Source organism: Neofelis nebulosa, chromosome 17 (assembly GCF_028018385.1).
Source record: "Neofelis nebulosa isolate mNeoNeb1 chromosome 17, mNeoNeb1.pri, whole genome shotgun sequence".
Taxonomy (NCBI): Eukaryota; Metazoa; Chordata; class Mammalia; order Carnivora; family Felidae; genus Neofelis; species Neofelis nebulosa.
This window is the reverse complement of record NC_080798.1, coordinates 52,738,134-52,755,692: the sequence shown is the minus strand read 5'-3', so window position 1 is coordinate 52,755,692 and position 17,559 is coordinate 52,738,134. Positions and strand designations below refer to the sequence as shown.

At 45.0% G+C, this 17,559-nt stretch overlaps 1 protein-coding gene across 1 annotated transcript in view; it reads right to left on the bottom strand.

Moving 5' to 3' along the window:
• The window catches only part of WWOX (WW domain containing oxidoreductase), a 304,629-nt gene that overhangs the window by 34,194 nt on the left and 252,876 nt on the right, over positions 1 to 17,559 (bottom strand). The gene's annotated exons all lie outside the window — the stretch shown is intronic.

Genomic DNA, 17,559 nt, shown 5'->3' with positions numbered 1-17,559 from the left:
TATAAGACAGGACCTTGCTCACAGGGGATTCCTGGCATTTGCTGACAAGGCGAAAATAATACCTGGGCATCCTTCTCTAAGTATAATGTATCCCTCCAAACGTTCTACTCTGTGGACAAGTGGAAAACATAAAGTCAATGAAGAAATAACTCGCCTCTCTGAAAACAAATTAGCATTCTTTTGAATTAAAATTGTATTTTGTAGCCATAAAGCAATATTAAGCATTACAAGCCATTATTTATAAACTTCTACAATACCAATCTGGTAAATAAATTCTGCTAAAAAATCTTGGGAACGTTCATTTTTTAACATACTTATACAATAGCTGTCTAAGTACCAGATGATGATTTCATTACCATGACGCAAAAGAGCTTCGTTAAAATATACCTTATGTGGTCACCGGGAAGGGAGGGGGTTTAAAGTGGGGTGGCAGAGGGGAACATACGTGGACAACAGGAAAAAAAATTAGCTGGGGAATGTGCTTAAGTGCATGGTCAAATTACTTGAACAATAAAACGTCTCATGCATTTTGTACATTCCCCTGCCAATGAGGACTCCTGCCTCTGTTTTGCCTAGAGATATATGGAGCTGTAATCGAGTTCAGAAAGCCTCTGACAGCTGTGTGCTGCCATTCAGACCTGAAAGATTCCATGTTATGATAAAAATTAATGTACTCTGACATCCTCTGGGACTCCCTGGGCCCTGGGAATAGCTAATGAAGAAATACAACCTTGCTGGAAAACAGCACGCAGCTCAGGAGTTAAGGATTAGTTCACATACGGTAGCAGTGTGGCCCCTCTGTCATCAGCTGTAAAGCAACCAGACCCCAGTGCCAAAGGGAGTCAACCATCATTGGTTGGAATTATTTCCTGGGTCAGGAGAGGTCAAATAAACAAAAAGCTTTACAAAATAATTGAGCCCAATTTGGAGGCAGCCTGTCACTTTGTGCTGGTGGCTCAAACAGAAAAAGGTAACTACAACATTTTGGTCTCTTGTGGGCTGTGATTGTGGACTTGAAAACTTCTCCCCAGGAGACGTGCTTTCTAGAAGATCAGAAGACTACTGGGCACATCCCAGTGGGCCGTTCTTCAAGAGGGGCTTGGCAAGGGCCTTGTTGAGCATGGGAGGAATACTGGTCCCCAGAGAGTCGTTTCACTGTCTGAATCACCCTACCTTCTAACACCTTTCACCCCCAAGTACCAGGATTTCTTCCAAGAAGGCAAGACACTGGGAATAAGGTTCACAGCAGCATTGCTTCTAATCGCCAGGAAGTGGAAATATGCCCCATGTCTACCAAATGATGCATGGATATGCAAAATGTGGTCTACCTGTGTAATGGAATATTATTCGGCCATAAAAAGCAATGAAATACTGATCGTGCCATGGCTCAGAAACATTATGCTAAATGAAAGAAGCCAGTGGCAAAAGATGAAGTGTTGTATGATTCCACTAATATGGAAGTCTGGAAGAGGCAAATCAGTAGAGAGAGAAAAATGAGCTGTTGCCAAGGGCAGAAGCAGTGGCGGGAGGTGGGAAATCACTGCTAATGGGCACAGGCATGAGTTTCTTTTTGGAGTGATACAAATGTTCTGGAAATACTGTAATGGTTGCACATGCCAGTGGCTAGAATAAGAACTACTGAACGGTACACATGATTTTTTTTTTAGTCTTTATTTGAGAGAGAGAGAGAGAGACCGCAAGTAGGGGAGGGACAGAGAGAGGAAGACACCCAAGAAGACCCCGTGCCACCAGGCAGAGCCTGACACGGGGCTCAATCCCACAAAATATAAGATCATGACCTGAGCCAAAAGCAAGAGTCTGACGCTTAACCCACTGAGCCACCCAGGCACCCCCCCGAATTGTACACTTTAAAATGGTAAATTTTAGGGGCTCCTGGGTAGCTCAGTCGGCTGAGCATCTGACTCCAGCTCAGGTCATGATCTCGCGGCTCGTGAGTTCGAGCCCCGCGTTGGGCTCTGTACTGACATCTCAGAGTCTGGAGCCTGCCTCGGATTCTGTGTCTCCCTCTCTCTGCCCCTCTGCCACTCGTGCCACATCTCTGTCTCTCAAAAGTAAATAAACATAAAAAAAATTTTAATGGTGAATTTTATGGTCTACAAATTCCATCTCAATTACAAAAAAACCCTTGGCTTCTGAGAAACCTACCATGACATGATAGGAATGAGCTAGGCGGCCTCCTGTTGGGCTCCATCCACCATGAACTGGGGCAGCTGTGGCTAACAGCTCTCCAGGCCCCATCCACCCTTGCCTCACACTTCCACCAAGAACAGAAAAGGAGACTCAACGGGCGCCTGGGTGGCTCAGTCGGTTAAGGATCCAACTTCGGCTCAGGTCACGATCTCACAGTACAGGAATTGGAGCCCCGTGGCGGGCTCCGTGCTGAGAGCTCAGAGCCTGGAGCCTGCTTCGGAATCTGTGTGTCCCTCTCTCTCTGCCGCTCCCCCGCTCGCACTCTGTCTCTCTCTCTCTCAAAAATTAATAAACATTAAAAACATGTGAATTTCACATAAATAATGGATAAACATTAAAAAAAAGAAAAGACTCAAGCAAGACAAAGTGAGTGAGTTCAATGAAAACAAGGTTGTGTGGTTTGGGTGTTCTGGGTTTTTTGTTCGTTTGTTTGTTTTTTTGACAGTTGATTGATTATGCAAAGCTAAATGGTTTTAGCTTGTGACACTATTTTAGCCTATTATTAGGATCTTAACAGGTAATATTAGGACCTATGGTAACATTTTGCAGATTTACTATCTCAACTAAATAATTACAGAAAACTTAGGGAAAAACTTATGAGAAACAAATTTTTAAAAAGTATTTGAAATACATATTTAAACACATAGATGTTTAATGTCTTTCCTATAGAATGCGTATTGTGCCACTGAAAGTAAAAAACAGAATGGAAGGCGATTTCTGAAATATGAACAGCAGTATTAACTATGGATTAGTAACACTGTGTTCATGGATGGAAATTTATAATGTCTTAGATTTGCTTTAAAGTAATCTCGCAAGAAAGGGGCTTCAGATTGAGTAAAACTGACCATATGTTGATAACTGTAAGAGCTAAATAAAGGCTATGGTAAAGCCCATTATACCTTTTTTCTCTCTTGTGTGTATTTGAAAGTGTCCATAGTAATGAATTTTAAGAAATAAAGAGATTAATGGAGGACCAGGAAAATGGGCAATTTTCATATGTACGCTTTTCCACATTTTTTCAAATGTTCTGCAATGGGTGTGGACCACTTTTGCTGTCACAAAACTTGTGTATACATGATGGTAAAATAAATAGGTCTGACATCTGCCTGAGAGATCATAAAGGCGGTTGAGCCTTTTATTAAAACGAAACAGAACTAGACCAATGTGATCACTCAGAAACCGTCCCAAGAAGACAAAAACAAACCGAAAAGCAGGACGGGAAGCCCCAGCTGGCAGCCTGCCCCGGCAGGTACTGGCAAACCCACTCTTATTCCAGTGGTGCAGTTGAGTGCAGTGGCAAATAAAACAAAACGAACCTCATCCACAACTCCACTAAGCCTGGGACTCTCCCACAGGATGAGAAAGAGGGAAGAAAGGTCTGTTTGGGCCAAGACACCTGAGGGTCAAACAGAGCAGGGAAGCCTGGGATTGAAATCTATTTTGGTGTCAGGGTCTTTAAAGGTCATAGCGAATTCTCATGGAAAATCAATGGGAAGGCCTCCCTCTAATAGGGTGGCAAGTTCTGCTTGTAGGTGTCACATCAGAGCTGAGCCTGAGAAAGTTTCTGAAAAATTAACAGAGTCACATGCCAGAGCTGTGCTTCTACAATGCAGAAAACCCAAGAAGGAGCCTAGAACACCGCCATCTAAGACAAGGAATGAGCTAGGAATTGGTCATAGTGATAGTGAGAGAGCTGGGAGACGGCCAGTCCTTCCTGACTCCCGGTGCAGTGCTCTGTCCACTTTCCCAGACTGCTCAGCCCCAGTGAGCTCCCCCACGCATCTTCACCAATAAAGGAAAACCTAGGATGTCTCTTCTGCCCCTACCAGGAAGTGGTTTCTCCTCCCCCTGGGTACGATGGTCACAGATGACATGAATCAGCCACTGAAAAGAGAATTTCAGTGACTAACGAACAGAAACCTTGCACTTGATAATACATAGTTGATGGCCATTAAATATTTCAGATTTTAATAGCAATTGCCCAGTGTTTCAGAAAGAAATGAGAAAAAGTCACATGTAACATTTCTGGAGGGTAATTTGGCTGTATTCACCAGCAGTATTAAAGATATTCATATACTTTGATCCAGAAACTCCCCTTGCAAGAACGGATCCTAAGGAAGCAAGAGATCCAAAAGGAGGTATGTGCAGGATCTTACCATAGTGCTTACAATAGCAACAAAAAAAAATGAGAGGCAACCTAGCATCTGACAATTCAAGCTTGGTTAAATAACTTTACTTATATGCAATGGATTACTGTAAAGCTCCTAAAATTCAAGCTATAGAAATATGTTTGGCCAGGCACCTAGGTGGTTCAGTCAGTTAAGAGTCCGACTCTTGGTTTCGGCTCAGGTCAGGATCTCATAGTTTGTGAGTTCAAGGCCCAGGTAGGACTCCATGCTGACAGCATGTGGAGCATACTTGGGATTCTCTCTCTCTCCCTCTCTCTCTCTCTCTGTCTTCTCTCTGCCCTTCCCCTGCTTACATGCATCTCTCTCTCAAAATAAAAAAAAAAAAAAAAACTTAAAAAAAAATCTGTTTAATGACATAAAAAAATTCCCATGGTGTTCTTAGAATGAAGAAAAACAGGGGCACCCGGGTGGCTCAGCAGGTTAAGCATCTGACCTTGGCTCAGTTCACTATCTCAACCGCCTGTGAGTTCGAGCCCCGTGTTGGGCTCTATGCTGACAGCTCAGAGCCTGGAGCCCGCTTCAGATTCTGTGTCTCCCTCTCTCTCTGATCCTCCCCAACTCGCATTCTGTGGGTGTCTCTCTCTCAAAAATAAACATTTAAAAAAATTTCTTTAAAGAATGAAGAAAAACAGATTATAAGAGAATATATGTAACATAACCACTTCCCAACCGCTAAGGTGGCTACGATGAGAAAGGATGGCTGTAATTGAAGAACATGAAGAAGACTAACAAATGTTGGTGAGTTTGTGAAGAAACCGGAAACTCACGCTCTGCTGGTAGGAACGTAAAATGGTGCAGCAGCTATAGAAAAGGCTGACAGTTCCTCAAAAAGTTAAACGTAGAGTCACCACATGACCTCACGACTCCACTCCTAGACATACACCCAAGACAAATGACAGTATACATCCACACAAAACTCTGTACACGAATGTTCATAGAAGCATTATTCTTAATAGCCCCAAGGTATAAACTGCCCAAATGTTTATCAACTGATGAATGCATAAAGCAAGTATTATATCAATACAATGGAATCCTATTTGGCAATTAAAAAAAAAAAAGGAGAATGGAGGGCCGATGCGTGCAGAACATGGATGAATCTTAAAACCATTATGCTAAGTGAAAGAAGCCAGACACAAAAGGCCACAAATCCAGACACCATAAGCAGATTGGGGGTTGCCAGGGAGGTGCTGGGATGGAGAGGAACTGCACGGTGACAGCTGATGGGTTAGGGTTTGTTTTGAGGATGATGAAAATGTTCTGGAATTCAACAGTGGTAACGGTTGAACAACTCTGTGAATATACTAAAAACCAATGAACTGAACACTTTAAATGGTGAATTTTATTACATGTGAGTTAGATCTCAATTAAAAATGCGTAAAGAATACATGAAACAGACTTTCTCTTTTCAAGAAACTATGAACACAGGATAAAAACAGGTACATCAAGCTGTCAACATGGAGTGTCCAGGATGGTGGAATTATGGTTAATTTGTGCTTTATTCTGTATGTTTCCCTAGAATCCCAAAACTTTTCCTGAAGACTTATGGAAATATTATGGGAAGACTCTGAGAAAGTCTTCCAGAGAGGTGGTATGGCCACATTCAGGACAGAGGGGTTGACTGTCCAGGGGTTGGGTCTCAGAACTGCCTTTTCTGGGTAGCTACATAAAACACAGCAAGCACATGACAAGACGTGAGAGGAACAAATATGTGTCGTGGGGAGAAGGGCACTTTGACCAACCGAAAACTTCAAACCCTGGCAGTATCTATCCAAGCCCTGTCATAAAGGGGCACATCACACGGGGCAGACAGCCACCCCGGCTTCCTCATTCTGAGCTCCCAGAGCCCCCCTGCAGGTACCCCACCTCTATGAGCTTTCTGCGCTGGGCATCGTGGAAGGCGACAGTGGGCACAGCCACCTTTTACCACAGATGGGCTCTTCTCCAGACACAGATACACCCTTGACATATAAACACTTCTCGCTTTTAATCCTCAGAATGCAGCTCGGACCCTCCATTGCACTCCATCTCACAGATGAGGAAACGGAGGGTCAGAGAAACAAAGTTAACTTGCTCAGGGTCCTATGCTGTCAAGACAGGCTTTGAACCTGAGCTGGTCTGACACCACACTAATGGTGGTCTGTGAGAGACCTCTGTCAATGCTCTGAGCTGCTTTAGGGGAGGGGATGACAGCAGAAGAGGTGAGGCAATTATCCCTGCTGAACTCCAGGTGGGCAAATGATAACCACGACTCCAGCCCCAGTGAGCCCCAGTGAGCACCCAAGAACCGCCTGGGAAGATTCTAACGGCCCAAGTCCCAGCGCACATCCCAGAAACTGGAAGTCAGAATGGGAGCAGCAGCCAGGCGTCAGCGTTTTTTAACGGTGCCCAGCTGACTCCACACACAGCCAAGCTGAGACCCACGGGTGATGGTCCCTTGGGGGCTCGGAGATCTGATGTGGCAAACTGAAAAACCTCTGTCCTTTCAGGCGGAGACATCGTGCCCAGATCCGTTTCCCAAAGCCACATCGTTTGTCAACCTTCCCATTACTTGTGCTTCTCAGACAACCACGAACCTTTTCTTCTTTCTGTTTTTGGTTATCAATTACTGCATAATGTCAGCTAAAACATCTTTTTGATTACGAGTCGGTGTCTGAACTGTAACAGAAGTAGAAGCTTTTGAAAGGCAAAATAAGAACTTTTGCCGCTAATTGAGAGGATCTGTTTCAATTTTTCTGAATGACAAGGTGTTGGGTAGATTTTTACGAAATGAAGAAAACAAAGGACTCACAATATCAAAAACACAGTGTGGTGACAGGTAGTTCCACTAAAAATATCATCTTCCTTGGGGATTTTCAGCAGGCTGCTGCGACACAGCACCGTTGATTTATTTCAGATGTATATTCGAGTTTTGGGGCTGACAAGAGTTAGCTTCTCAACAGTTTACTGGGGAAAAGATACGGTTCCCACGTTATTAAAACGTGAGCGCCGTGGGGTTGAAGCACAAGTCCCCCACATGTCAATTCTATAAAAGCAGAATTCGGACGTGACAATGGGGGTGCCTAGGCGGTACCCGGAGAAAACCCAAGCTGGGTTCACAAGCCAAGATGGGACGTAACATTCTCGACCACAGGCAGTGAAACGTTTTTCCTGAGTCTTACAGAAACCAGAGGTCTCTGAGAGTAATCACGGGCTTGCTGCGTAGATGACTAGGAGGGTGGTCTCAGCACAGGTCAAAGAACAGGCCTGGCAGGGCCCAGAAAGTGCTGGTCCCTGTGCACACCCCGTGATGCCAGGCCGCCAGGGCCACGTGGTCTGCCCTGCACCAGGGGAGCCCACGGTTTCCCAGAAAGGAACTTTTATGGTATGGTTTTGTTTAGTCTCGTTTTTTTTTGTTTTTGTTTTTGTTTTTTGCCTGCAGGAGCTACTGTATATATGATTACTTTAAAATTTGCTTCCCAAGATCTGTAAATATATAACCTCAATACCACCCATGGAAGTATCAGTTCGAGAACTGGGAATGGCTGAGAATTGGCACATTGAAAACAGAGTTCGGGTCACCAAAGAGAACTGTAGTTTTCCATTTTTATCCTTCCTTTCTCCCTCCCAGCCACCCAACCCACCCTATCCATCCACTTCTGTGAGCTTATTATAAGGCAGTATATGTATGTAATCATCACAAAGGGTGATGATAGTGATAGCAACGACACAGCTAAAATTTATTAAATGTTTATCAGGCATCAGGTATTAGGTTTTACAGACATCATGCTGTTTAATCCTCTCAGCCACCCACGATGGGAATGCCATCATCTCCTACTTGTACTGATGAAGAAACTGAGGATCGGAGAGATTAAGGAACGTGCTGTGGTCTCCACGCTAAGTCAGGTGTGGGACAGAAATCCAGAGACGAATTAGCCAAGGTTGCTGCCTCTGTGGGGATGAGCCTCACAAAGAAAAATCAATGGAGAAAAAAGCATCCCCAAAGGATTCAAGCGTGATGATGGTGTGTGTTGTTGATACTCTGAGAAGTGACTTTTCAATTCAACCATGCTGTGGAGGTGAGAGTAGGGAACATGGAGATTCTACAAAGGACGCGACAAAGTCATCCAGTGAGCAGATGGTGGACAGGTAGGAGAGGAGGGGCTCAAGTCAGGAGCACAGGCCCAGAATCAGGAGGCAGAACCTCTCAGCATCTCCCTATGCAGAGTACAGAGACACGGGATTGGGAAGACACAACGGTAAATGAAGGTGGAGGAGGGGCCAGACCCCAGAGGCCTTGGGAGGCCACACCAGCAAGTAAGTGCAGCCTTGGCAGTTCAGGTGGCAAGACATCACCAAAAGGTCCCTCCGCAGGACAGTGTCAGGGCTGGGTTTGTGTTTGAGAGTGATCACGGTGGCAGTTCAGGTGCATAAATAGCAAAATGACCCCTTGGTCTACTTCTGTCTACCTGATCAGCATCATGATGAAGGCAAGTGGGAAGTAAGGGGAAATGAACCCTGACATTTGGAATAAATGTACAAAGACAAGTGCAAACGAGAGTAAATAGTTGCCATTTCTGCTTACCCTGACTCTGCAGACAAGACCCCTTCTATGTCTGGTGGAAAACAGCCCAAGTTCCTTAACTGAAGGGAGGAGCTTCTCTTCCATTGGGCTTAACCTCCTTTTACATATTTCAGCAAAACGACTTCCTCTTGGTGATAGCAAATTGGCTGGAAGGAGCGTCTCCTTCAACCTTGAAGTGACCTTAATAATTGTCCCAGTAGGCAGAGGTTGTCATCCATCCTATTAATGGGACAAATTGCCTTTGGAGGCAATGCGTCCTGCATGATGCATTTCCCAAATGATACAGATCTTCCTGATTCTCCAAACTACTGTCTAAGCCGAGCTCAGAGGCAGCACAGATTGTGGACCAACTTGTAGCCTCACTCCCTACTGGCAAGCATGACCTTGGTCAAGGTCCTTAATCTCGTTAAGCCTTGATATCTTGATCTATGAAATGTGGCTGCTCATTGAATTAGGCTGAACCCTAAGACACCGCCGTTCTTCCACCATTTGTGACCTACCCTGAGTCCTAGTGAGGATCAAACGAGACGACACAGAAGTACTTAACAGTGCTTGACACATAATAAATAGGTGACAGATATGAGCAATTAGTATCATCATCATCATTACACGGTTCCAAGCCTCAGTTAGGACTTCAGTGTCTTAGTATTTAAACAACACTTAGTTGTCTTAGGTGACCTGCTTTCCCATATGGCAGTATTTCTAAACCTCAGCAGAGCACGCTATTCTATTCAAATTCTTACCTTTTCTCCAAGCCTCTAAGGATCAGAGTACTTTCTGCAGGGCTGAAATTAACCAAGCACACAAATGCTGGCTATATATACTTATTTATCTTGATTGGGCTAACATAATCCATTTTCTAAGAAAAACGGCATGTATTTCTCACAGTAAGACAAGATGCTATCAAAAGAAGTCCCATTTCAAGAGACAGTGGGTTCTGGCCCAAGAATTAGCAAGCCACAACTCCCAGACCAAATCCCAACCTCAACCCACTTCCTGTTTTTATGAATAAAGTTTTATTGGAACACAGAAAAACACCCAGTCATTTCTAACTTCTCAGTGGCTACTTTTGAATTACAAAGGTCTCACTCAACAATCAAGATGCACTCAACACTAGTTGCAACAGAGACCATCTGGCTGACAAAGGCAAAAATATTAGAATAGATTTTTATGTATCTGCCTGATTCTCTGTGGAAAAGCTTTGCTGACTTTTACTCTAGTCCAGGGACTTAAGCGTTCATTGTTGAAAACCAGCAATAAAATTAATATTATTTACTAGAGCTAAAGACATAACATGAGCTATGTATACATTGGTGGGATGGTGAGTGTAGGAGAAGGCAGCCACAGAGTAATTGTACCTGTCCTCCAAAGCTGGGTTTTTATTCTTCCTGGAAGGGAAGTTTTTTTGTGTGTGTCTTCAATTAACATATATCACTTTGATGTCATGAAACATGATAGTGATGGCTGAACTGAGAAATCTGTTGGGAAATCAAAACTGTTTATTTTGCAAACATCATCGTGGTTAATTCGAACACAGTTTCATGCATTCCTTAGCTGTGATGGCTTTTAATGACGGTCAAAGCCTCACTGAATTTTTTTTTTCTGACAAATTTAATTGCAATGTGGCCCCTAATTAACTTAATAAATATTCTCCTCCAGTAAGGATTTGTTTTTGAAGAGAGTCATCATGGAAAGCTATAAAAAAAAAAAAAAAATCCTCAAGCTTCACAAATATTCTAAGAGAGAAATAAGGCTGGGTAGAAGTGAGGCAGCAAATGGTGTAATGCTAGTGCCTAGCCCAGTTCCCGGACCACTGTAAACACCGAATAAATAACGATGTGAAGGGAAAAAGTTAAAACACACACACACACACACACACACACACACACACACACACACACACACAGAAAAGGAGGGGAGCAGAAGGCAGATGGGTACTTTGGTACCAAAGAAGACACAGGCTGATTATTTTCAGTAGGTCCCACTATACCTTCCCAATGTACCTGTACATTCAAAGCAGGATGCTCTTATGGCAACACTAGTCATCTGGAAAAGCTACCGAAAGCCAAGGGAAACAGATGTAGCAATAGCAAAGAAAACAGATCTAGCCATTTACTCTGAGATCCTCAGCGGAACGCTGCGATGACGACAATCATTTCTGTTTGGATCTTGTCATGCTTCCAGCTTGCAGGCAACATGAAGGTCATTTTCCCCCTTCTCTTGGTTGCCAGGAATCTTCAAAGCTCATTCTGAGGTCCAGTTTTTAAGGATTTCGAAAGATTATTAAGATCCACTGCTTGGCTAGGGCCACATCTTACTAGTCTGCTTTTATCCCCTTTCTCTGTGTAAGTACATTTCTTATTTCTTTTTTTAATTGTTTTTAATGTTTATTTATTTTTGAGAGAGAGGGAGAGGCACAGCGTGAGTGGGGGAGGGGCAGAGAGAGAGAGAGAGGGAGACACAGAATCCAAAGCAGGCTCCAGGCTCCGAGCTGTCAGCACAGAGCCCAACACAGGGCTTGAACTCACGAACCGGGAGATCATGACCTGAGCCGAAGTTGGATGCTTAACCGACTGAGCCACCCAGGCGCCCCAGCAGATTTCTTCTTTCTCTTTTATCATACTGCATGTATTCTTACAAACCTCTCAGATCATTTTAAGATCAAGAAAAGAAACAAATACAAATTAATAATAGTCACAGACAGTGCACTGAGATGTGCCTTGTTGTTTCATGCATCATGGCTTTCCTCCTCAACAACCATGAAAAAGGTATGTAACAATCTACTTTACATAGATCTGGAAAGTAAGGCCCAGAGACGCCAAGAGTTTGCCCAAGACCACACAGCTAGTACATAGTAGAGCTGGGATTTAAATCTAAGTTCAGCTGAGCCACAAAATTCTATTCTTTCCACACCAGGGGTTAGCACACTATGGCCCCTATGCAAATCTGGCCCATCACCTGTTCCTCTAAATAAAGTTTTATTGGAACACAGTCATGCTCACCCACTGAAATATTGTCCATGGCTGCTTTCACACTACAGAGGCAGAGCTGGGTAATTGCAACAGAGATCTTACAGCCTGAAAAGTCTAAAATGCTTACTCGCTGGCCGTTTATGTAAGAGATTGCTGACCCCTGCACTACACTATACTACTTGGAGTTAGTGTTTTCATTTAATTTTTTTTTTTAATGTTTGAGAGAGAAAGAGAGAGGGAGTGAGCATGAGCGGGGGAGAGGCAGAGACAGAGAGAGGGCGACACAGAACCTGAAGCAGGCTCCAGGCTCTGAGCTGTCAGCACAGAACTCAAAGCAGGGCTCAAACCCACAAACTGTGAGATCATGACCTGAGATGAAGTCGGACGCTCAACTGACTGAGCCACCCAGGTGCCCCGTTTGATAAGAAATGACAGTATATAAAATGCTTTTGAAATTTTTGAAGAATTATATAAAAAGATGCTTAGAGAATTAAATTTGAGAAGGCAAAGAATTTCCTTACGAGGGACTCATTCTTCCCTGATATCCCGAGATATAGTAAATGCTTCACAATATAAATTTTCAACATCCTAAGATGGAAAATGTATGGGATGGGAAAAAATTAACTTGTAGCCTTTTTAAATTTTTCCTTAAAAAGTCATAATTAAGATCTAGATTTAGAGAGTTCATTATAGCAAAATCTGCCTCTCCTTTTTTCTTTTCTTTTAGATTTCATACTGGGAAGAAAAGCAATACAATCCTCGGTTGGGCAAACCAGAAATGGATTTCTCATGTTGAGCAAAGACTAAAAAGAGTAATGCAGATATGTCGGCTAAAACATTATTCTTAAAACTGAGCTGAGGAGAAAAAGAAAGATTAAGCTGTAATTTACACATCGGTCCTCGGGGTAATTTATCCCTCAAAATGTAGAATTTATTTATAATTTATGGCCCACCCATTTCCATAGAAAGATTCGAGATGGCAAAATTTGGAATAAGAATCCAAGAATATTGTATCTGGGATTAGTAGATTCAAATTCTGAAAGCAATTTAGTAAAAAGTAAAAATAAGTAACTTTGTTCAAGACTGTCCCCCTCAAATGTTTAAAAAATAAAGAACAGAAAACTGTTCTTTTAGCACTTTTTTTTAAAATGTCACTATTCTGTATTATTTTCTAAATGAAACAAAGTCTACTTGCCTTAAACTATACTGGAGACAGAAAGCTGAGAAGAAAGAGTAGAAATCCATGATCGAAAATATAGTTCTAGAAACCTTCAGAATTGTGTATATTATTTTAATATGAACTATCGATTTCAATTAATTTCCAGAACAAATCAAAACCCTTGGTCAATAGCGTAAGAGCTGATTGGTACCTGGGATCCCCGCCAAGAATTTCCTAGATTAGGTGCCATTACTAACTCTTAAAATTTCAGGATTGGAATCGAGGTGTCCATTATTTCAGGAGTATCTGGAACTCAAACGTTATAATATCTTGTGAAAAACAAAAAACAAAAAAAACCTACGGAGCTCCGAGGTCCAGCAGCTGGTGGAAATAGGCACTTTTCAGTAAGCCAAGCAGCTAGAAACTAGGAATGAAAATGCGTCACAGCAGCACAAACAACCAACTATCGTGGCAGAGCTCATTCCAGAAAATGCCAATATTGGGTCTGAATGATTAGTAAAGGTCCCAGCTCTTCGTACTCTGACGGATGCCTCTGCCTGCCAGGCAGCATGGAGCCTGGCTGCTTTCCAGGATTGCAGCTTAAACAAAATTTCCTTCAAAATTCAGTTTGGTTGGGACTTACCACAGGCTTTGGCTTGGAACTTTCCAGTAATGCCCAACATAATTCGACCTGAGACACACTGGCCGACCACCACGACCACTAACTCTGGGGAGAACTGTCTGGAAGCAGGAGGAGGATTCTGGGCCTGACCACCCAGAAGAGCGAGTAAAGAATAACAGAAGGAATGAATGCAAATGGAGGTGAGCAGAGGAACGGAGCGGTCAGGGCGTGCTGAGCCCAGGAAAGCTGGCGTTGGCAAGCAGCCATGTCTGTCCTCTCCATGGTAGACTATGCTGTCCCTATGCAGCACTCTTGCCCCAGAATTAAAGAGGCACCGGACCAAGCTGCTAGAGTTACCTACACTTCACAAGAAACTCGGGAGACAGAAGAACAAAAGAACATGATAAATGGCACCACAGGGATGTAGTCACTGACGTAAAGAACACAGAAAACTCTAGAGGACAACCCTGTCCCTTAACCAAGTAAGTTGCATTAATTAAAAGAAGGTTTTTTTGAGGGGAAACCTATAAAGTGCATTCACTTAGTTTGAACAAACAACTGATCTAAACAAACCGAAAGAGAGAGAATAGGGTCGCCTGGGTGGCTCATTCGGTTGAGTGTTCGACTTCAGCTCAGGTCACGATCTCTCGGTTCACCCACCAGCCCTGTGTCGGGCTCTGTGCTGACAGCTCAGAGCCTGGAGCCCCCTTTGCATTCTGTGTCTCCCTCTCTTTCTGCCCCACCCCGGCTCATGCTCTATCTCTTTCTCTCAAAAACAAGTAAGACATTTTAAAAACATTTTTTTTAAAAAAAAAGAAAGAGAAAATAAAAATGTTTCTTGGTTTTAATGTTTTTAAGCTGCTAGCTTTTGGAGCAACTTCTTACTCAGATACACCCCAGTACAGGAATCTGTACTAAAAGGTGGGGCTGAGTGAGGCACGAGACATAGCAAGAAGGAGAGTTGTGGATTCAGACACACTTGGGCTCACATTGCAGATCCACCACTGGCTGCAGCTGGAAACCTGACCTAACCTCTCTGTGAAAGGCTGGAGCCTTTCCATCCGTAAACTACAGACAAAGGTGACTAATGCCTAGGGTTGTAGTAAAGAGAGAATACACGTGTAGGTGCTTAGCACCTTGCCTTGCGCAGAATAATCAACAAGCCGACTAGCAGCTATGACTGTATATAATCATCAGCAGCGCTCATTCTAAGAGTGCCTCCCACCACCATCTCCACCCCTCACCCACCCCCCACCCCTGCAAAGAAGCAGATCTCCGCAGAGATCCCGGAGGAGGCTGAATCCACATCTCCTGGTCGAAGGCAGAGGGAGGGCGGACCCGCAGGACGACGGACCGCATCTTTCACCAGCGTTTCGGCTGAGCATCTGTTTCCAGCTTTCTCTGCGTTGGGTTGCACAATACACTACCTCTCCCGGGGCGGGGAAACTCGCATGAGCTGGAGCAGGATCCGGGGGGAATTCGCACGGGAGCAAGGAGCCTGACCATGCTGCTGGTGTGCCCAAGCGCCTGAAAACGTTACGGTAGATGGGGGTGTCCAACGGAATTGCGACGGGAGGGTTTTTTTCTCTCCTCGGTCCAACGGCGCCAAGAGGAGGCTGGTTTTGAACCGGCAGCCTTTCTTTCACTTGTCATTATGTTTTACACACAAGGAGATTTTAATGTCTGAAGATGGGCGGTGATGAGAAGGAGGAGGCTACACGTGTTTTTTGGCAGCCTAGTCACCAGTACTTAAATTCACTTCTGACAGCGCTCGGAATCTAAAGCCCTGTAAGTACCAAGCTGTCATCTGCCTTTCCAGGAGAGACTTCGCCCTGGCGGTGTTTCAAAAGTAAAATCACTCACTTTTTTATGCATATTTTCGCCACCACAATATTGCTCTAAGCCGTGTGAAAGACTGCATCTTGAGAGACGTATAAAAAGAGGTTTGCGGTACCGGGTTTTGCTAAAAAGGAAAATCGCCTTCGTTTCTGAACCCAGAAGGACAAAAATTCAGCCATTTGCCAAAATCTGGGATTAGCACAAAAGAGGTGCATCTGAGGGCGGGGGGACTACAAAAGGCAGCTGAACGTGAGGATGTCTGAACTACTTTAACTGACGGTCCTGTTAGGACTTGGACGGCGGTCCCATTATGTAACAGCTGGCGTGCCTCAGCACCGCTCGCATCCAACGAGGAAGCCGAGGGAGGCAGCCTGTGCGAGCTCTGCCAGAGCCTCTCCGTGTCAGGGACGGCGTGACAGTCAGAAGCGGACGGAAGTCCCACGGCTGCACCTGACCCGCCAAGTGACCGAGAGCCACTCCCCGCCTCTGATCTCAGTTTCCACCGCAAGTCAAGCAGAAGACAGGACCTCGCAGTGGGTGAGGGGAGGCCCGGGGTGACCGCCGCAGGGGCCCTCCGCCCCTCCTGCTTCCCAGCCGCGGGGCCCCCGTAACCAGCCTTTCCCGTCCAGTCGTGCTCCCCTCATCCGTGTAACAGACTAGGAGCCAGCGGTCAGGGAGAAAATGCGCAGGAAGGGTTCTTGGCACGTGGCCCACAACGCACGCTGGACAAATGAGTGACTACTGCTCGCTGTTGCTGCTGTGACTACTGCTATCCTTGCAAACAACCACAGAAGTAACAGGTTGAAGAGTTAGCCATTCAGCAACGAAACTGCTTGCTGGCACCTGAGGTTTACAGCTCATCTGAGGTGAAGTGGGCTTCTCGCGGCCCCCGCTGCCTTCCCAGAGCCCAGAAGAGGGGCCGGGGCCCTGGAGGCACTCACTGAATGTGTGTTAAGTGAACAAGCAAGTGGAGACATGAGTGGAGGAGGCAGACACGAGCAATCGTCTTAAAAGGGACCGGGGCACACCGGACCTGACGTCCTCTGGAGAACACCAGTGAGGGCCAGCAGCCAGCAACTGCCAAACGGGGCACAGAACAGGCACGGCAGACTGAACTGGCAGACTCAGCCAGGTCCGTGGGCTCGATGGGGACGTTACCCAGCCGTTCTGTGACCGCGGGGCCTGCATTTACAGGGATGGAGCCACTCCGCCACCGACTCCGACTCTGTGTGTCAACCTCAAGGACTCAGGCCACTTGCCAGCTCCCGAAAGGGCTTGGGAGAACAGACTTTCTGGCAGTGTGAAAGAGCAGAGGGAGAAACTGAGGCAGACTCAACAGGGGCTGGCCACGGGCCAGCCCTTTGGAATATCTGCTTTTAAATGCCTCCGCCTACATACGTCATCTGCTTGGAGAACTAGAAAACCACTGACTGCTTCCCACCAGGGCCTAACCCAGAGACAACGGGTCATTTGTCAGCCTTCTCCAAATTTGGCCATTCTGGGGCCACTTCTGGAACTATCTTATCCTTGGCACTATGTAAACTGTCATTAACTTAATCCTCGGGTCCAAATCCATGCACTAAAAAAAAAAAAAAAAAATTAAATGCAGTTATTTTTTTTAATGAAATTTAAACCACTGTGTCAAACGACGAACCACTACTGGTGGCCCTTCACGTGAGGGAACCATAAAAATAAGCCCTTGGGGACAAAATAGCGTAATTAAAACTGAGCTAGCCTCCATTGCTTTCCCTGGCTCCGGGTCTGAGGGCCGCTGTCTCTCTGACAGAAAGGGAGGCTGGCATGTGGCGGCATGAATGCTCGCCAGCCCTGAGCCAAGGCTTCCTCCTTCGGGCATGTTGAAAGACTATAAACAAGAAGGAGAGGAAGGAGCAAGCTTCTCACGACATGAGTCCGTGTGTCGGAGCCACGTTCGCGCGCCACGTAAGCTCACTGCGCACGTGGATACGGTGGAACCTTCTCACGCTCTCGATTCTCGGCCCCCTTGC